Here is a 20248-nt window from a genome sequence, read left to right as displayed (position 1 = left end):
AAAACATCATGAAGAAGTGTCACGCAAAGGCGGCTGATGACCTACTTGCCTATCAAATGTCTATCTGACTTCCATTCATATAGGCATTCAGAATCTTCCAAATTCCGTATTTTTATGTGGAACATGACAGGATGCCCAAAAAAGGCAGTTAGCGTTTTAGCAACGCACCCATTGCACGCACGCGTTGCTGGCATTTGAGGGAGTACATCTTTTTAAATAATTGGAGAACAAAAGACAGCCAACCCACCTCCCAAAAAAGCCAACATATAAGTTCAGGCGACATCACACTATAGCCAGCCAGTATTAGTATATACATTATATTTTCGAAAAAAAAAATTATATGTACATTGCGGTTCTATTATTTTAAATGTATTTGGTATTATGAATTTTAATTTATGTCTCCTTTGCTGCTATTTTGGCCCGTGCGCTTAAGGATTTCAGTAATGAATACATACAGGAACGAATTAACCCCAAATATTACCAACGCTACCCGCCATTACGCTCTCAGTAATCTCGGTACTCAAATCAATAACTTAATATATAAACAATTTAATCTTTATAATTTGTCTACTACAAATCTATTTTATTTTTTTAATATTATATTATAAAGAATACAATGTAAATAATATTCTGAACTCAAATGAGTCATGATTCTTTGTTTTGATTCCAAATATATTTGATTCCAATAAAACCATTGCTTTGCTAACGAATTGACGTGCGCCGTAACGGCCTACAGGACATCTTAACAAAGCACACACCGTGCCTAGAATGGTTCTGCAAAGAAATTATGAAATTTGAAGGAGGCAAACAAAAATGTAAGAACGGGTCTCGCAAGCAATTTCGCCGCGGCTCGCCCATGAATATTGTAAATTTGTAAATACCGATGTAGCCGGGGCGTTTCTCGCGAGATGCGCAACACGAATTTTTAGGTAACAATACCTATAAGATGTAAAAAAGTCCCTGGACACAATGGCAGGGGAGTAGAACGGTAAAAAAACTAATTAGGAATGTTATTTCTCTCTATCTAATTTGTTGTATAAAAGCTTAAAGTATGATTTAAATTTCGATATAATTGTCTTAAGTTCTTTTTTAAAATATAGATAGCGTTCATGAACTAACGCCATCAAATACAAGTTGTATGTGGTTTTCAATATACAAAAATATAATTCAGAGTCTCATCGATCACAACACGAAATGTTAGAAATGGTACAATAATAACTGGTATGATGACCAACTTTCCTACAAATAAAAATTGTTTTAAGAAAGAACCGCTTGGTGACTACCATGTCAACCAAATAGTCATACGCTTTAGCTAAGAATTGAACAACGAAAATTGAACGACGAAAGTTCGCATACAGTTTCTATTGAAGATCAGGGAATTAGACACAAGAAACCCTAACTAATACAAAAACAATCCTTACTCACACAAAAGGTTACGACATAATATACCATTTTAGAAAAATACAGTATTTACAATTTCAGTAAAGTTGTCAAAGTGACAACATGAAAAAAATATTTATGAGAATTTAGAAATAAAAATTGATTAAATTAAATGGAATATGATGCAAAATGATGATATTTAATGCGTAAAAAATGGAAATAAACAAAATCAATAAAACATTAAATTACGTAAAGTCTAAGAAACGGACAATTTAATAGTGGTCAGACGAAATTTGCTTCTTCCTAAATCTGAACTCTTTTTTCTCAGTGCTCTTGCTTGTGCTCTTTATGCTTTTGCTTGTGCTCCTGCTTCTTCTTGTGTTGTGCTCCTGCTTTTGCTTGTGTTGTGCTCCTGCTGATGCCTGAGTGTTTATTTTATTTTCATATTTTCTTTGTATATTTATATATTATTGTCATGTATTTAAGTTAATTTAAGGTTATTTAAGTTTTTTTTTTGTTGACTTATTTTAAGAGTACTAATTTTGTATTTTTCATAAACGCGGAGTGGAGTGTACATATGGAAAATTTGACCTGTGACCTATGTAAAAAAAGTTTTAATACAATCCGGGGCTTAAAAATACACAAAACAAAGATACACAGAGACACTATACAAAATTCACAACTTTCTTTTAATAACAGCACCGATAGGCAAGCAACACCAGACCACATAAAACTTCAAACTTTACTTTCGAATTTAAAAAAAACATGTCCAGTTGTTAAACGCATACCTCGAGGTGCCCGGATCTCCATCGCCTCTTTATTAGAATCATATATTACACAATGCATAACAGAAAACAGTACAGACTCATGGGAGAAACTATTGACTTTTCCTTATAGTTTCTTGCATGTACAGTCCAGTGATAACCTTTCGCTAACTCAAAAACTTAAAAACAATTGTAATGATCCCACATGTATAAATCCATTTTTGATTCCGGCTATTAGAACCTTTCGAAAAAGACCAAAATGTGTCTCAAAAATAGTTGAACAAAAAATTAACGATGGAGATCTAAAGGGGGCCGCCAGACTTCTTTTCTCAAATGATGTGCTGGCCCCTGACACCCCGGATACACTTGCAGCTCTTACGTCAAAGCACCCCAGTGCTCCAGACACACCTTTTTTTTTAGACCCTCCCACAGACGTCCAGGCCTGCCTTCAAATTCAGTCTACGGATGAAATTCTAAACGCTATAAATTCGTTTAAACCAGGATCAGCTGCAGGCTTGGATGGGCTGTCACCCCAACATCTTAAAGATTTAACTTCATTCAGTGTTGGTGATACAGGTGCTCGGCTTTTAGAAGCTCTTAAAAAACTCGTTAATAAAATGCTTTGCGGGGAGATAAACCAAGCTATTGCTCCTATTTTATATGGGGCAAACTTGGTGGCTCTTACCAAAAAAGATGGTGGGGTGAGGCCAATTGCTGTAGGTAGCACTTTTCGCAGATTAACCTCGAAAATTGCAGTAAAACATATAATTAGTAAATTGAACAAAATTTTTGAACCAACACAACTTGGCTTTGGCACTAAAGGCGGCTGTGAAGCTGCTATACACGCTTTGCGCACTCTTTTTTCTAACGAAAAATTTGATGTGTTGTTGAAAGTTGACGTCAAGAATGCATTTAATTCAATCAGCAGGGACACCTTGCTGACTAAGTCTTTTGAAAACATTCCAGAAATATATAACTATCTTTTACAGTGTTACTCAGAGCCATCAAAATTAACATACAAGAGTTACGAACTCTCTTCAGAAGTTGGTTGTCAACAAGGTGATCCTCTTGGGCCGGCTATTTTTAGTCTCGCAATAAATTCTTGCATACAAAATTTAAAATCAAATTTTAACGTCTGGTATCTTGATGATGGTACTCTAGGAGGTAACGCAGATGTAGTACTTTCAGATCTATCTAAGATAATATCAGATTTTAGTTCAATGGGTCTAACTTTAAATTTTGATAAATGTGAAATATATCTCCATGGTGAGAATATGGACACCGACCATACAATAAAAAAAATTAATACCATAGCCCCAAATATAAAAATAATAAATAAAAAATCGCTGTACCTCTTAGGAGCACCGATTTTCAAAGAAGGTTTTGAAGAATACATTAACTCGACAATATCAAAATTTAAAGATCTTTCTCACCGTCTTTTGGATATTACAGCACACTCAGCTTTGTTCATTTTAAAATTCTGCCTTTTTGTTCCCAAATTAACTTACGTACTTCGCTGTAGCCCTCTATGGAATCATTCAGTTTTTTTAAGTGATTTGGATAATCTTTTAAAAACTTCTTTGGAATCTATTTTAAATGTTCGTTTTGATACACCTTCTTGGAATCAAGCATCGCTTCCTGTTCGCTTTGGCGGATTAGGAGTACGCAAGATAACAAGTGTAGCTCTTCCAGCGTTTCTCTCATCTGCTCACAAATCTAGCAGTCTGGTAGGTAAAATCCTTAGATCTTATTCTACAAACTACGAGATTGCGGATTTAACAGATGCAAGAAACGTGTGGATAGCATCCAACCCAGGCTTGAGTTTGCCTTCTGGCGTCAACTTTCAAAGGAGCTGGGATGATCCACTTTGCAAAAGTGAATTCAAAAAGTTATTAGGTCACATTCCAATAACAGACCGTGCAAGGTTGATGGCTGTGGGGTCTAGGGAAGCTGGACATTGGCTTAATGCTTATCCTTCGCCAAACACTGGCACCCTTTTAGACCCTGAATCACTTCGAATTGCCATCAGCCTCCGCTTAGGAGTGCCCATATGTACTCCCCATAAGTGTCCCTGTGGTTTTGAAGTAAGTAGCCTTGGACACCATGGCCTACACTGCCAAAAGAGTGCAGGTCGTTTTTCTCGCCATGCCGCGCTAAACGACATTATACGCCGCTCTCTTGCCTCCGCCAATGTTCCAGCAATTTTGGAGCCAACAGGCATCGCAAGAGACGATGGCAAGCGGCCAGATGGAATGTCTTTGATCCCTTGGAAAATGGGACGGGCTTTAGTATGGGATGCTACCTGTGTAGACACCTTTGCCCCGTCTCATCTCCTTCGGACAAGCCAAAAAGCTGGCGCGGCCGCAGAGCAGGCAGAAAATAACAAACGGCACAAATATAAGAGTCTTTCCTCCAACTTCAATTTTGTTCCCTTTGGAGTAGAGACTCTTGGGCCGTGGGGTTCAAGTGCACAGGCGCTTATTAAAGATTTAAGTTGGCGCCTGGTAGATAGTACCGGTGACCGCAGAGCTGGCACTTTCCTGGCTCAAAGAATAAGTCTCGCAATACAGCGAGGAAATGCTGCCAGCGTTAAAGGTACACTGCCACAGGGACCAAACTTTTTAAATTTGTTTTAATTTTAATTTTATTTATTTTTAATTATTTTTATTATTACTTTATAGGTTAAGAAAATTGTAAATACAAAAACTACTTTTTGTTACGACATAATAGATTTACTACGTTCTCAATGTTCATACATTTTATCGCTTAGTCCATTATCACTAAGGTTTCTCTCTCTCCTTAAGTGCACTGTATAATCACTGTTTATGTGGGCACGAGATAAGAGAAACTTATTACAGTAGTTTATATACAATATCTTCGAGATACATTACAAGAATTTCGTGTAAAGTTGATCGAGTTGACTATCACGTTCATAGTAAAACATAAAACTTCCCGTAGAATATTGAAGCTTGTGTCAACTCAAAGTCTTTTTTATGCGTCAATTGTCTCGCTTGCGTGTCTGTACTTCAAAACATTTGAAAGACAAGATTTAAACGCGTAAATATCAGATTTTTAAAATTTCTATTTTATTGATACCTACAGAATATTCACAAACGTCAGATATCAAATATTAAAACGTGACACACAATGTCTTAATATTTTTTCGTTTAATAACGTTTTCAAGTGCAGTAACCTGGGGGCTTATTCAAGATGCCTTAACAGTAGTGTATTCAGAAAGTCGAAAACTAAATTTGTATAAAAATTTGTCAACAGAAACTGTAAATTTCATACGACTTTAGTTAGCCGAGAGCTTAAAAAATAAGCTCTCGGCTCTCAAGTCGAGTAGTCAAAAACTGTCATTCGCGTATTGACATTCACGAATAACTTGACGAAACTGTCAAAAATTAAGTTAAAACTATTGCCATAAAAAAAACTGTCAATAAAATAAAACCGTGTAATTTCTATTGCATATTTTGCTATAAATATATTTCCCGAAGTGATACATCGTTATGAAATTATGAAACCCACAGTTATTTCACAGTTGTATTCGCCTAAACGAGCGTTTTTGTCGGACGGACTAAACGATTCATAGGAAAATTTACATTTGGCGTACCGAAAACTTTTAATCTAAATTTTTTTTTGATGTGAAACATCTATAGCCGCACGTAAATCCGATTTCTGGCATGGCAATAGCGCCACGCTTTATGATGGTATATATATATATATATATACAGTCTACATGTAGTAGTGTGAACGGTGTGAGTATTTCGAAGTCACTGATTAAACGAATTAAGTAGTCACGATTTGAAATAAATTCGTAATTTTTTGTATTTAATGAAAATAAATGTTTATCCAATAAATAGTCATCGTTATCTGAAAAAAAAAATCGTAATATTTTATTTTATCATTATGACATATGTAGTTCCTATCACAATCTGTTCATTTCTGCATATTACTTTTACAAAATAATGTCGATGTTTCACATCTGCCAGGCGTCCCGTGACGGCTCACATTTTTTTTTATTTGGTGTAGTAAATTCATTTTTTCAGAAAGATGTAGACATTTGTATTTGGGAAGTAAGCATTGGTTTATAGTAGTAGATAGTTCAGTTATTTATATAGATATATTTTTATTTTTTATCAACGACATAATGAACGTGAAAATACGCACATATGTTCGCGTTCTTGGAATATGCAACTCTGCAGGTTATTCTAATGACTGTATTAGGATGATGAACCACATCATCCTATCACTATAATTATGAAATTATTTCGCTTTATCGTTGTAATTTGAAACGCCAATTGAATTAGATTATCTCTAATAATTCAATTGCAGGCTACTACATACGGCGTACTATTAGTACTACTAACTGTATTTTAGACAATTATGATTGTTACAGAAACTAAGGCCCTTTGAACTAATTTTAATTATATATTATATATAATTTTATTATCCCTATGTCCACTTATCGTAATTTTAGCGGAATACATATATTTTACGATAGAACAGCGAACATAATGTTTAGGTTTTTCCTAATGCAAAAATTTGTAAATTGAGAATTGGTTTTAAATAAAATAATAGATTTTGTATATCTCTTTCGTTTACCTGTGTAACTTACATTTACATCACATTTACATCACATTTACATCATATTTACATTACATTTACATCACATTTACATCACATTTACGTTATTACACAGGTTAGGTTAGTACATTATTATATTTTTTTAAATAACTGTTTCCTACGCGTGAAATTGGTTGGGGTGATAGCTACTATTCTAAGTACAAAATCTATTTCTTGAGTATTAAATCTTCTGAAAAGAGAAAAGATAATTTATATGAAATAATAAATGTGATCAAAATCAAATGAATTGAAAGAAATCTAGAAGCTTTTGCAATATGTTTTCTGTAACGCAAACTGCTTCTGCAAAAAAAAAATTCAATGCGTTATCAAATAATATTTATATATACGAAAAAATGCCGAATGGACTAAAATATTTGAATATGTTCGTTTGTTCCACAGAATATTGCTAATAGATGTCAGATCATTTGACATAATGACATCAATATTATTGTTTAACTGCATATTATTACAATGTTTTACGACAAATAATTATATTCTTTAGAATTAGATTCTATCTTAAAACAATCTACCTAAGAGAAGCTCTTAACAATTATCACCGGTACCGGTTTTTGTGCCTGAGTTCAATTATAATAATGGCAACATTGACTACTATATTAACGTCAATATCAAGCCATCATAAGTTCAAAATTTAGCAGTCCAATTTTTTCAAACGTCCGTTCTCGATAAAATGTTGTCGAAAAACTTGTGATAATAAAAAAAGACAATAATATTTTTTATTTTCAAGTTTTCAGTATCAAAAATATATTTTCGTAGCCTGAACGATTAAACTAATATATTTATTTCCAGTGAAATTATGATTGTACGCCAACTTCATAAATTATTGCTTCCCTACGGAGTTATATGCGAGTAACTTTTGTTTATTTGCTTTTGAATTTCGGCTTGTACTGGATAATTTATACGAATAGAATGGAAATAGGATTTATTTATAAGTTCAATAAGACACGTGATTTTAATATAAAATCATTCTATAATCTCTTATTCATGGAAACTAAATTAAGTCTTAATAAATAAATAATACACGGCTTTAATAAATGTACTTTTTTTTAGAGCCAAATAAACACGCACTCACTCCGCAGGCTACACGACCCAACTTCCACCGCTGTCTTGTGCCAACTCCTGCCTGCCTGCTGCTAGTTTTAGCTACAGCAGGTCCTTCTCCACTATCCAGTATCCATCCAGCGGTACCTAGGCCATACTGGTATCCAAGTCCGGCTTAGTTAGGCTTCCTTCACCGGCCGTTCTTGACTCAAGGAGCCCCAGCCACGTAGACGACGGGCCTTTGTAACGTCAAAATTATAGAGTTCAATAAAATATATATTTTTGGCTACATATGGTTAGTATATCATACTAACCATATACAAGCAAAATTAAGAGATTAGCATTTCACTTAATTCAAATGAAAAAAATGACGTCACAAGACGCATGTCAAGTTGATTTTAATATGATTAAACGGACAGTTCGATTGGATAAAAGCAACTCTAGTCAAATACTCGTTGATATGTTGCGTAAAGCCCCATCCACACGCTTGACAAACAATGGCAAACAGCTAACAGCAAACAGCAAACACGGTCGTGTGGATGGGTGTTTGTCGTTGTTTGCCTGTTTGTGTTTGTGTTGGGCAGTGTTCGGCATCGGTGTCGGTTTATCTTGCCAGATCAAAGGATGTTTGGCAAACAGTTTGCTACGTATCCACACGTTTGGCAGCGATCAGTATGCGCGCGAGCTTGCGGGAGGCGGACGTATTTACTTGCTACACTTTTTCGTTGGCGCGCAAAGCGTAAAAAATGTCTGATTGGTCAGCACCTACGATTCTGACATTTCTAAGTAACTTTTAAGTAAAATTAAAAAAACACGGCAAATTAAAGCCCAAATAATAGATCTAAAGCCTTGTACGCTTTCTATGTATTTTAATCATCCACCATCGTCTTTGCTTTCTTCTTTTTTTCCTTTTTTCTTGCTTTAATTTATAATAAAAATATGTCAACCCGAAAGTAATAGCTGCAACAAGCTCGTCGTCCGCCATGTTTGCCGATTCGGAATGTTATGAACGTTCGCCAAGCATGTGGATGGCTGTTTGTGTTGGGTGATTGTGGTTGGTGTTTGGGACTTCGTTTGCTGTTTGCGGTGTTTGTGACAAACAGCCAGCGTGTGGATGCCCCATAATATAACGTCCGTTTGACCAATTACAAACAATCGCTACGTTTTGTATTGCGTCTTTCTTTTCTCATTCACTAACGCTTAACGCTTTGTCACGTGACCATTTTGCCTGTTGAATAGTGATTTTGTCGTGGTCAACTATTTTATGAATTTCTTCGGCCATTTCTTGTTTGCCATCTTAGATGTGACGTCATTACACAATATACAGTTTTAAATTAATTCTATATTGTCTACTATGAAACTGGTAACAATTTAAGTGTCAAACAATTGAAACTATTGAACAATTGTAAAAATCGGCAATGGAGCGAAACCAAGTCTTAATTTGAAAGTTTTCATTGAAGTTACTTTGAAGGCATCATTAAGGCTAACGAGCTCTCACTTTAAGATGAATAAAAACTACTTTATTTCCGAGGTCTTATTTAAGAAATGATTTTGTTAAACTAAGTTACTTTAATCGGTCTCATCTACAAAATATTATTTTCAGTATCTACGGTCGAATAATGCATACCAACCTGGAGCTTGATATTCAACAAATTAATAGTAAAAGGTACCGAAGGCGGTAATTGCTTGAATGATTGTATTATCCCCGTGATATTTTTGAAGTTATACTTCTTTAGGCGCGTTATGAAAAATTTATGAGAGTGAAATTTTACGATGCGCGCGCATCGTTACACAAAATTAACAGAATGAAGTTGCCCACGGAAGATGCTACGGCATTGGACATAATTCAAAAACAACATTCGAATAATAATAGAATTTATGGTACACTTAATGTAAGAGAATACTAATAAATATTTATTTATTAAATTTTTCAAATGTAAACTGAACTTTATTGACTATAATGACTCCTTTTCCAGTTTTTAATTATTTAATTGTAATTAATTATTTGCATGCAATCAAAAACTATTTTTAATAATGCCAAAGAAGTATAACTTCTTTCGCGCGTACATACATCATATATTTGTCGAGAAACACTTCCTACTATGTAAAATTTAAAAGTTTGTTAAATCACCAGTACAAACCATGCGGTTATCGTAATAGAATAGTTTTTGTATGGAAACCTTAAATAGTACTTCTTCGTGTACTGCAGACTAAATGGAAGTAGGAACATACGTAACGCCTGAGAAAATAGCAATTTTGACATCACTATTCGTAGTCGACAGGCGTGACTGACGATATGAATTTGTTTGAATGGTCACGTGACGTGAGCTAATTTCATTCCCATATTATTCGTCATTCTGGGTGGCGGATGGTAGTGGGTCACACCTGTCATATAGTAATGTTGTTATAGAAACGCGTAGTAAATTGAAAATGTTTGCATTCTGCATGAAAATATTATCGTATTGACGTATACGGTATTTGATTAAACCATTGTAAAGTACCTTTTTGCCTCGTGGCAGTTGTCTATTAATGCAAACGGAGATGGTGGTCAATAAAACGTGCTTCTCACGAAACGTGGAAGATTAAAAATACTCTTTGAATTGTTTATGCACGAAACATTCTATTTTTAAATTGTTTATAGAAGCATAGTCTGTAATAGTTTCAATACTAAAATTTCTCACCCACCACGGTCGTGGTAAATGACCAAAAGTCGTATTTAACAGCTTTTGGGCAACTTACACAATATTTATTAATAAATTAGCTTTTAGAAATAACAAACGGCAAACGGGCAGGAGGCTCACCTGATGTTAATTTTTGAGTTATTCCGCCGAACACCTCCACCACGGCAAAACTGCCTAAAAAAGTTCCGCTCAGTAATTACGCTCGTCACTGAATTTCCGAACCAATTTGACTTAGGGTCCTTTAAGGAAAGAGCGTACCAATTCTTAAAAGGCCGGCAACGGACTCGTGAGCCTTGTGTACCTATACGCAAATAAAAGGCATAAATTTGTTGTTCTTTTAAAAATTTTGTTAGTATTATGTTCATCATAATTCCACATTTAAGCCCTTAAGTTATTTAATTTGTATGTTTATTTTATATAAAATCACACACTTATTTAATAAAACACAAATAACACGAACACAAAGAAATACATTGAAACAGTGATTTTAGAAAAAAATAACATCACTTATGTGGTCGGGTACCAGTAGGTTGGCCTAGGTAGGTATCGCTGGATCGAAAGAGTGTGATGACCTGCTGCAGCTGAAAGTCAGTAATTTGCGGGACGTGACACAGGATTGCGCTGGAAGTTCTCATTTCGGAGACACTTTTTGGGTCGCAGAGCCAGCGAAGTGAGTTACAATATAAATGATCACAAATCTGTAATTCTGTTTGATGATTCTTTCAAGCGCCTTTCACCATCCAGTTTCCTCTGCCTCCAGCCTAGCTATCGCGCGTATATTTGTAATATAATATTGTTAGCGGACTAACGCCATCTTGTAGCAGAAACCTATATAACGCGTAGCAACACCGGCGTTGACTCACTTTTATTTCGAGACTTCGTGCGGAACGGACGTATTACTTACCCTCCCCTTAGTAAATCTTAAAAGTACCTACACGTTCTAATCTTTTGTGTTAACTAATAATATAACCTTTTAAATAAAAATAAGTTGCTTATTAACTGCTACAAAGGTTCATATGCTTAAAAACTTTGTTATGGTAATCAGAAATGGCTTCATTTGTCACATGAATATTCATTTTTACGCGGTATGTTTTTTTACCGTATTTTGTCATGTTTTATTAACATTATTTCGCTATCTGACAATAAAAATTTTAACGTTTTAGCCTATTTTTATTGTCTTTAATATAAACTGATTATATTGAATTTATTTACGGTTTGAAATCTATGAATAATTATTTTATAATCAATCTCTTCTTAATTAGTTCTTAAGACGGAAAGATAATCGTCGTGGGATTTGAGGTCGCTACAGATATTACCGTTTTTGTTGTCACTTTTACCTCATTATAGTTCGACAGTATCTTGAGCATTCTCCCCCATATTTCGAATGTCTTGATGAAACCGTTCCCCTTGTTCTTCACCCAGATCACTAACATTTTCAAGGAAACGGCTCTGGAGGTATTGTACCTTGATGCTCGTACCAAGCTGCTGGAAGTGTACAACATCTATTCAGTATGCTCCGCAGCATTCATTCTTTCTGTTTCCAGTATATTTAGTGCATAAGTCATGTAACTATTTAAGTTTAGAGTTTTTATCCTTGATCAACCATCTGATTTGTAGACCAGTTCTGGCTTTAAGTTTCTCTGTGCGCAAATTATAGAACTTTATAGAGATGTATTTAAAACTAGTTTGATATGTAAAGGCAGTGTCATGCGAATATGAGCAAGGGCTTCATTTAACACATTCAGTTTTCCTAGAACATCAGAACAAAAAACAATGCTATCTTCAGAAAAGAATGAAAAAAATTATGTCTCTCGTATGAAATTCTTTTTTCTGAGCTTAAAATTTTTAGTTGCTTCTAGAAAGACTAAGGTCTCTGATTAATGCATTGATTTCCTTCTATTAAATGGCTAGAGGTTAAAAAAAATCTGCGTACATTGTCCCATTTTCAACACTTGAGGTTCTTTCAAACTCATGAATCGTGATCATTTCGTGTAGATGAAGGAACTTTCGTTTCGTTTGGTAATGTCGTTTAAATGAACCAAACAAAAAGGTATTATTACCTTGATGATTGGAAGGTTCCCGGGAAGGTGTTTGGTACTGACAATGGGGTATTTTTTTATTCGTAATTATTTTAAATGTAATATGTGATTCTTTAAAAAAAATATCGTTTTCACAGATATTTCTTGTCGAGTTACTGACATAATAAAAAAAACTGCTCCGTTGATTTGAATTTCAAATGTGACTTATACTAAAATATGTCTGATAGCTATCTATATCTCAGAAACTATTGCAGAATCTCGCATCTAAAAATTATTTTTCTCAGTATACCTTGATACATTTCCGTATTCACATTACATATTCTGTACGAATAGAAATCTAAAACCAAAGATAAACAAACCACAGCTGTAATATATTCCATGATCCATCAAACGTATCCCACCGGAATCGTTTACGCAGGCAGTAATCGCCCGAACATCGTAAAACGTTTTACTGTAAGCCACTAACGAAAGAATACTCTTGACTAATCTAACACACACAATTTTTCAAATGACTTCTTTTTCTCCCTTAGAAAATAAATTTGGCAACATTTTTTCGATATTACTCGGAGGCTGTAGGGAGTGATAAAATAATGGTTACGTTTATATAATACTTAAATATTTTCGAAGAGAAAGACGCGTAAATGTCTCATGCAACTTTATTTCACACTAGTAGTACATTTATATATAAAAACTAGCTGATCCGGCAAATGTCGTTTTGCCATTTATATCATTTATAATCAAAAATAGGGGTTGATCGTAGAAGGGTGAAAATTAGGGGTTGTTTGTATTTTTTAATGCTGCAAAAAATTAAAAAAATAAAGAATGAACTTTTTATCTAAAATTTAAAAAAAAATTAGGGGTGGACTACCCTTAACATTTAGGGGGATGAAAAATAGATGTTGTCCGATTCTCAGACATACCCAATATGCACACAAAATTTCATAAGAATCGGTCGAGCCGTTTCGGGGGAGTTTAACCACAAACACCGCGACACGAGAATTTTATATGTTAGATTTAAAATATCATACTGGTTTAATATTATTGTTATTATAGCCTCTTTATTTCCATAATGAATAATATATTAAACAAGTATACCTATCATATGATTAATTATTACATAATAATGCATGCATTAAAAAATAAAATATTACTATCTTACTGGTATATCATGTTTATGGACCAAAGTTCCAAACCAATGGACGAAAGACGACATAGAATCCCAGAGATGGGAGTAGGAAATGAGGCCATCGAATAGAGAGATGGGAAGACAATCTGCCAGAAAGATGGAGAAGATCAGCTCATGAAGGAGACAAGAGGAAATAACGAGGGCAGGTATACAATATGTCCAACTGGATGATATCTAGTGTATAGTACACTAAGAAAAGAAATGTTAAAATGTAACACAGCTTAGGTTAAAATTATAAAAATGTATATATTATATAAATGGTTAGTGAATAAAGGATTTTATTATTATTAGAGTAACCAAATGCACCGCTTCATTTGCTTAAATGACCTCTAAACGGAAATATTTTTATAATATATTACCCTAGGATACGAATCCTAGACCTTTTAGTTTTCAATTTATTTCATAAATATAAACTGCTAGGGTGCCAGTACAGTATTGAAATACTTTAATAAAAATTATTATAATTTTAGATAGTAAAATTTGCATTTCATAAAACAAAAACTATGAATCATTTGCCCGTTTTAGATTCTCTCTACATCTGTATCAGAAGATGGTTTATTTACACTTACAGGCATTCCACAGGCCATAAATAGTGAGTCTCCAATGTGTCTGTCCACTTTGATATGTGCAATAAAAGTGAATAGAGCGCTTTGAGGTCATTCACCAACACGAAGGAGGTACGATCATTTGACATGCTTAAATACTTAAGAGAAACTTTATTACGTTTTTTTAGTCATTTCAAATGTAGCCTAAAAAAATACAAGAAAATATGACATCACAAATTTAACACACATACACATCAATAATTATATTAGAACATTAGTAATCTATCAAAGGAAAAAAAAACAAACATAAAAATATAAACTAAAATTTAATAATAACTAAAATAACTAATAACTAAATGAAAACTTAAACCTCATTAAGAGCGTGATAAACCAGTTTCATCGATGTTAGTTTTAAAGTTGTTAGAGCGAGACAGCCTATTCACGGGAGCATTCAAAGTAGCAGTCCGGCGAGCCGTAGGTACGTATAGAAGACTATTAATTCGAGTAACTCTAGGATTACATAGAAAGGAAAATTTTGTAAGAAGATTAGTGGCGCCCTTGGCCTCAGAAATCCGTATCTGTTTCGTGAACATTTGTTTTATCTAATAGGCAAATTCGTGTCACCTACACACCTTCGACTTTTTGGGTCTAAGGCATGTCGGTTTACTCGCGATGTTTTCCTTCGCCATTGGAGTAAATGCGCACATAAAAAATCCATTAGTTCACAGCCGAACTTCGAACCTACGACCTCAGAGATGAGAGTCACACACTAAAGTCGCTAGGCCAACTTAGCTATTTTTATTAATAAAAATAATTAATAAATTATATTTTGTAATAATGTCATCTTTACAACAATCAAGGTTTAAAATTAGTATCTCATGATTATTTTATTCCAATTCCATTGATATTTAAAATATTAAGATATTAATAAAGACTGGCCGTTTTTAAGATCCATTCTAAAATAGGTTCATACTATTTGAGCTTTTAAAATATTCTTATAAAAGTTTTTTGATATTAATCAAACTACGTACTGCACTTTAGTAAAAATTTAATGAATTTTAAATGAAATAATTCACCAACTTAAATTGAAGTAGAGAACAAAGTGCCCGAAAGTTAAGAGAAAAATGTTCTTTTAATAAAATATTCATTGTGAGCGGAAGTTATGACTAACACCGACACTAGAAATTAGTGTTGTAATCGCTCGAAAGCTTTTCCACAGTTTACAGACCATTTAAAACTTTATTTATAAAACATAATTAATTTTGTTACAGCATATTGAATATCATTACAATGTAGTATTATTAGACATTGTGGCGCTACATTTAGAGCGATGACTCACGCCGGCAGGACAATCATGACGTATTTTCATTACTACTTTCGTATATATTTTTTTGATTATTTTTCCGACCCAAATATCGGCCAATAGAATTGCACCATTCGACGTCACGTGGTACAACCTACATGGTATTATACTGATAATTTTTTGTGAAAATTTTCTCTGGTCGTTGCTTCAAGAAAAGTATTAAGTAGTTGTTTTATTCATTATGAAATTCTTATTTGTTAACTGTACATTTCGTCTCATGGTGCAATTCTATTGGCCGACATTTGGGTCGGAAAAATAATCCCCCGAATACCACACGAGCTTCAAAATTATCGGGCATTTCCTTGTGGTTCCAAGCTCTTGTGGTATTATAAGTGAGTATTCAATATATTTTTTACAGCAATATAATATTTTTTACTAGTGATAATAATGTCAGGCGAGAGATCAGTAGACGCATCATGATAGCACATCGCTGCTGCTTTGGCCTTCGTAGATATTTCCGATCGCGACTTCTCAGAAAGAAAACCAAGCTTGTTCTGTACAAAACTCTGCTGCGACTCTGCTCACTTATGGTTCTGAAATATGGCCCCTTAGAAAGAAAGACGAGATCTCTCTCCTTATATTCGAGCGGAAGATTCTTTTAAGAATCTTTGGTCCAGTTTCCGACGGTGTTTGGCGTATTCGCTACAATGAAGAACTTTATAACATCCTAGACTTTAAAATTAGAAATCTGATTACCACAACACAACTTGTGGTATCTTCTTCACGTAACTTTGGCAGACTGTGATGGTTGTAAATTGCTGCTAGGACTACCATTGCTGTGTGCTTGGCGTAATAGATAGTCTATACCACAGCACTTTTGCGTATCTAAAGCAAAACCTGCCTAAGAAGGCACTGGATGAAGATAAGTTTCATTAATTAAATAAACTTTATTAATTGGGAGACTTGCTTAGTTCTCAAGTAAAAGTTGTTACTAACAGTTAGTAATCTTATTGTCTGAAATAAATTTAATTGTTATAAAAGTACTTAGTAAGAAATATTTAATATAACTTGAGTATCGAATCAAAAAGTAATTATTTCTAATAGACTTTTGTTTTACATTTCACAAGCAAAAATATTGTTTGACTGTTATTAAGGTTTACAATGTTCAATTGTGTAAGTAAATTACTTTTATTGGATACTTTTCTGTTCCAATATAATTTTAGTCATTTAAAATCTGTGTCTTACTGCTACGGCTGCAAACGTGGACATGCGACACAAAAATAGAACAGTAGTAGCATTCCACAAAGCAATGGAAAAAGCGTGCCAAAAATAAGAAGAATAAAAAAAGTAAAAAAACAAGACTAACTTGACTTATCTATAGACTATAGACTTAGATTATGCTCCAAAACAGAAGTGTTATTGGGCGGGAAATATAAGAAGATGCACAGATAAAAGACAACCAATATGAATTGAGGGAAGAAGGTTAGGAGAGGACGAAAGAGAAAGGTGGGTAGAAGGTGGAGAAATAATGAATAGAGAAATTTGGAAAAGACTGGAGGACGCCGTTAAACTTGAAGGAGTTCTGATCACTGGTACTGAAGAAAGTTAGGAAAACGAGCAACATGTAATATATATAACACATTTAAACTGTATATTGTTAACAAATGAAACATAAACGAGCTTTATTTTTATTATTGAAGTGAAACTTCTTTATCGGGGTTGGAAAAAAAATTTGTGTAACATTTTTTCGTTACGCGTCACATTTTTCGGTTACGCGTCACATGTTTCGGTTACGCGTCACATTTGACCGTTACGCGCGTCTTTTTCTTGTCCCTACCAGGGTTGATTCAAAGACATTCTAAACCATTAATAACAAAAATGTATAATAACGATAACAACGATACTAAAAATTCTATTACAATTTATGAAATTCTGTAATAATCTTAGTGGTAATAAGGTAAAATGAAATAATTGTATTATTTGTATTCAAGTCTGTGATATTAAAAGCCTTTTGTTAAACTTTATCTAATTTAACTTTATTTACCCAATTTCTGTAAAGTTGCACATAGATAAATTTCGAAAAATAAGGTCATAAAGAAGTTTCACTTCTAACGTGTGTACACTAGTACACGCACATTTTTTTAATTTATAAACGATCTTTACAAATCTAAAAACAATTACCGAAATATAATGCGTTTCATTGTTACTACTCTATTACTATTCACAATGTTCGACAGTTTAGCGAGATATATTTAGATTTTTTTACGAAACGTTTACGAATTTATTTACGGAAATATATAGCTATATTTAAAAAACAACGGTTACAGTTAAATCACATAAATAATAGTAAGAATGATAATGAAAATAAGCTTGAAACAAGCTTTTATAACGAGAAAGCTTTTATCTCATAATATAAAATACTTATGTATTATGTAAGCGTTTGCTGTTGACTCATTTTTTATTCATTACAACAAATAAAATTATACACCATGCCATTTCATTAGTATATTTCCATAAAGAATGAAATTTTTCAGGTCGAGTTCATATTTTTCGTACATTTTGTTTTCATTACGAATTTTAATGATTATGGGCTTTGTTTTGAAGTATTCAATCTGCAAATTGCAACGAGAACAGTATTAAAAATATATGTTTAATGGATTTGTTTAAATTTTATTTTCATATAAATTGTTTTAAATTAAGTAAGCGGTAATAAACAGGATGTTATGCCTATTACTATTTATACTTATTACGTCAAACTGTGTTGTTAGTTGTGTTGTAAGTTGCTGTGTCGTAGTAAGTGGATATAATATGGAGGTGTAAAACATTTATTTTGTTTTAGCGTGCTGGTGTCAGCACAGATCGTGAATTAACAACGACCATATCTAATCAGTTTATAACCGTTCATACTTGTGGTTTATTCGTTTTGCCAATATTACTAGATCAATAAATTAACGACTATTTGATACTAGTCTGTAGTAATATTAATTTCATAGTCATTATTATTAATGTCGAAGCAATGGCGCTGGTGTCAACTGCCATTGTAATTTTTGTTACAGAGTTCGTAAATTAACAACGTCAATGTCTAATCTGATTATAACCGGTTAATACTTGTGGTTTATTCGATTTGCCAATATTATTAGATCAACAAATTAGCGACTATTTGATACTAGTCTTTAGTAATAGTAATTTCATAGTCATTATTATTAATGTCGAAGCAATGGCGCTGGTGTCAGCTGTATTGTTACTATAATTCAATAACATCAAAGTCAAATGAGTTCAAAACCGTTAATACAATTAGTACCACGTGATAGGTATGAATAGTGACAGGCTGACACCATCGGTCCCAGATTTCTATATCATGAACATATACTTTGAGTGTCTTCTTCTAGACTAAGTTATAATAATTCTGTTTATAACATATTTTTTATATTAAATTCAAATATGATACAAATAGCAAAATTGGTTAATCAAATTAACTACCCGCTTATTACAATCATCCAACCTGTACGACAAATCGTAAATAAAAAGTCAAAATATACAATAATAAATTATCGTAAATTATAGACATTATCATATTGTAATTTGATATCATTTTAAATACATTAACGTCAAAGTAATTTTAGTTTTTTGGACTTCATTAGAAACAACATACTATCAAGGCACTATTTATTTCTATGTTTTTATTCATTAATCAAATTTCATAGGTTTTAACACCCTTTCGGGACTTGGGACCGTTTTGCGATACCGCAAGCTTATCGCAAATATAAGCGATGCGATTAAACAGTACGAGTATTACTATTGTTTTCTAAAAGTCAGAACAATCAGTATTCGCTTAGTGGCTATAGCGTGTCAAGTCTCGAGTCAAGTCAAGTCAAAATAACTGTATTCATATAGTTAAACGAGTACACATGAATGTCAGAAAAGACGTCGTTTAACGCCTCATCCCTGAGGCCGTAGATTCGAACCTCTGCTGTGCATCAATGGATTGTCAAGTGCGCATTTAACACTCGCTTGCTCCCGCGTATACAGGATAACATCGTGAGGAAACCGGCTTTTAGCACAGAATACTGAAAAAAGCAAATGGTCACGTAACATATTACGTATTTAAATTTAATACCTAATACTACCTTAATGTTGTGTGTAGAAGAAACTACGTTACCTTACTAAATAATGAGGAGTGGTACCTACATATACCTAAATTTTATATAATTACACACTTATTTAGGCTACTACTATACCTAAACCATAAAGAAACTAATAAGATAAAGAGGTACAAAAATTACACAATCCATCTCTATAAATCAAATGTTAAAACAGTCTTTATACTTAGTACCTTTATCTAAATCTGACCGTGACTTAAAATTAGTCCTTTTTTGAAGCCATTAAAATCACATCTAAGCGAAGTTCTCAGGTAATAACCCAGTATCAATTATTGTCATACTTGGATAGTTTCGTCAAGTTGGTACTCCGTAAATTGCCAACTATCAAGTTTCGCATTAACTAAACACCGGAAGTTGCCACGGAACTTTAATATTAAACGCTTGCACATGGAACCTGCAAATTGATGGGTATAAATACAACTTTGGTTTAGAACGTAATAATGAACCAAAATCTATCCTCTGTATATATTTTTGATAGTATTGAGTTATTAGTTATGTTCAGCGT

Source organism: Pieris napi, chromosome 17, assembly GCF_905475465.1.
Source record: "Pieris napi chromosome 17, ilPieNapi1.2, whole genome shotgun sequence".
Lineage (NCBI taxonomy): Eukaryota > Metazoa > Arthropoda > Insecta > Lepidoptera > Pieridae > Pieris > Pieris napi.
This window is presented reverse-complemented; position numbering follows the sequence as displayed.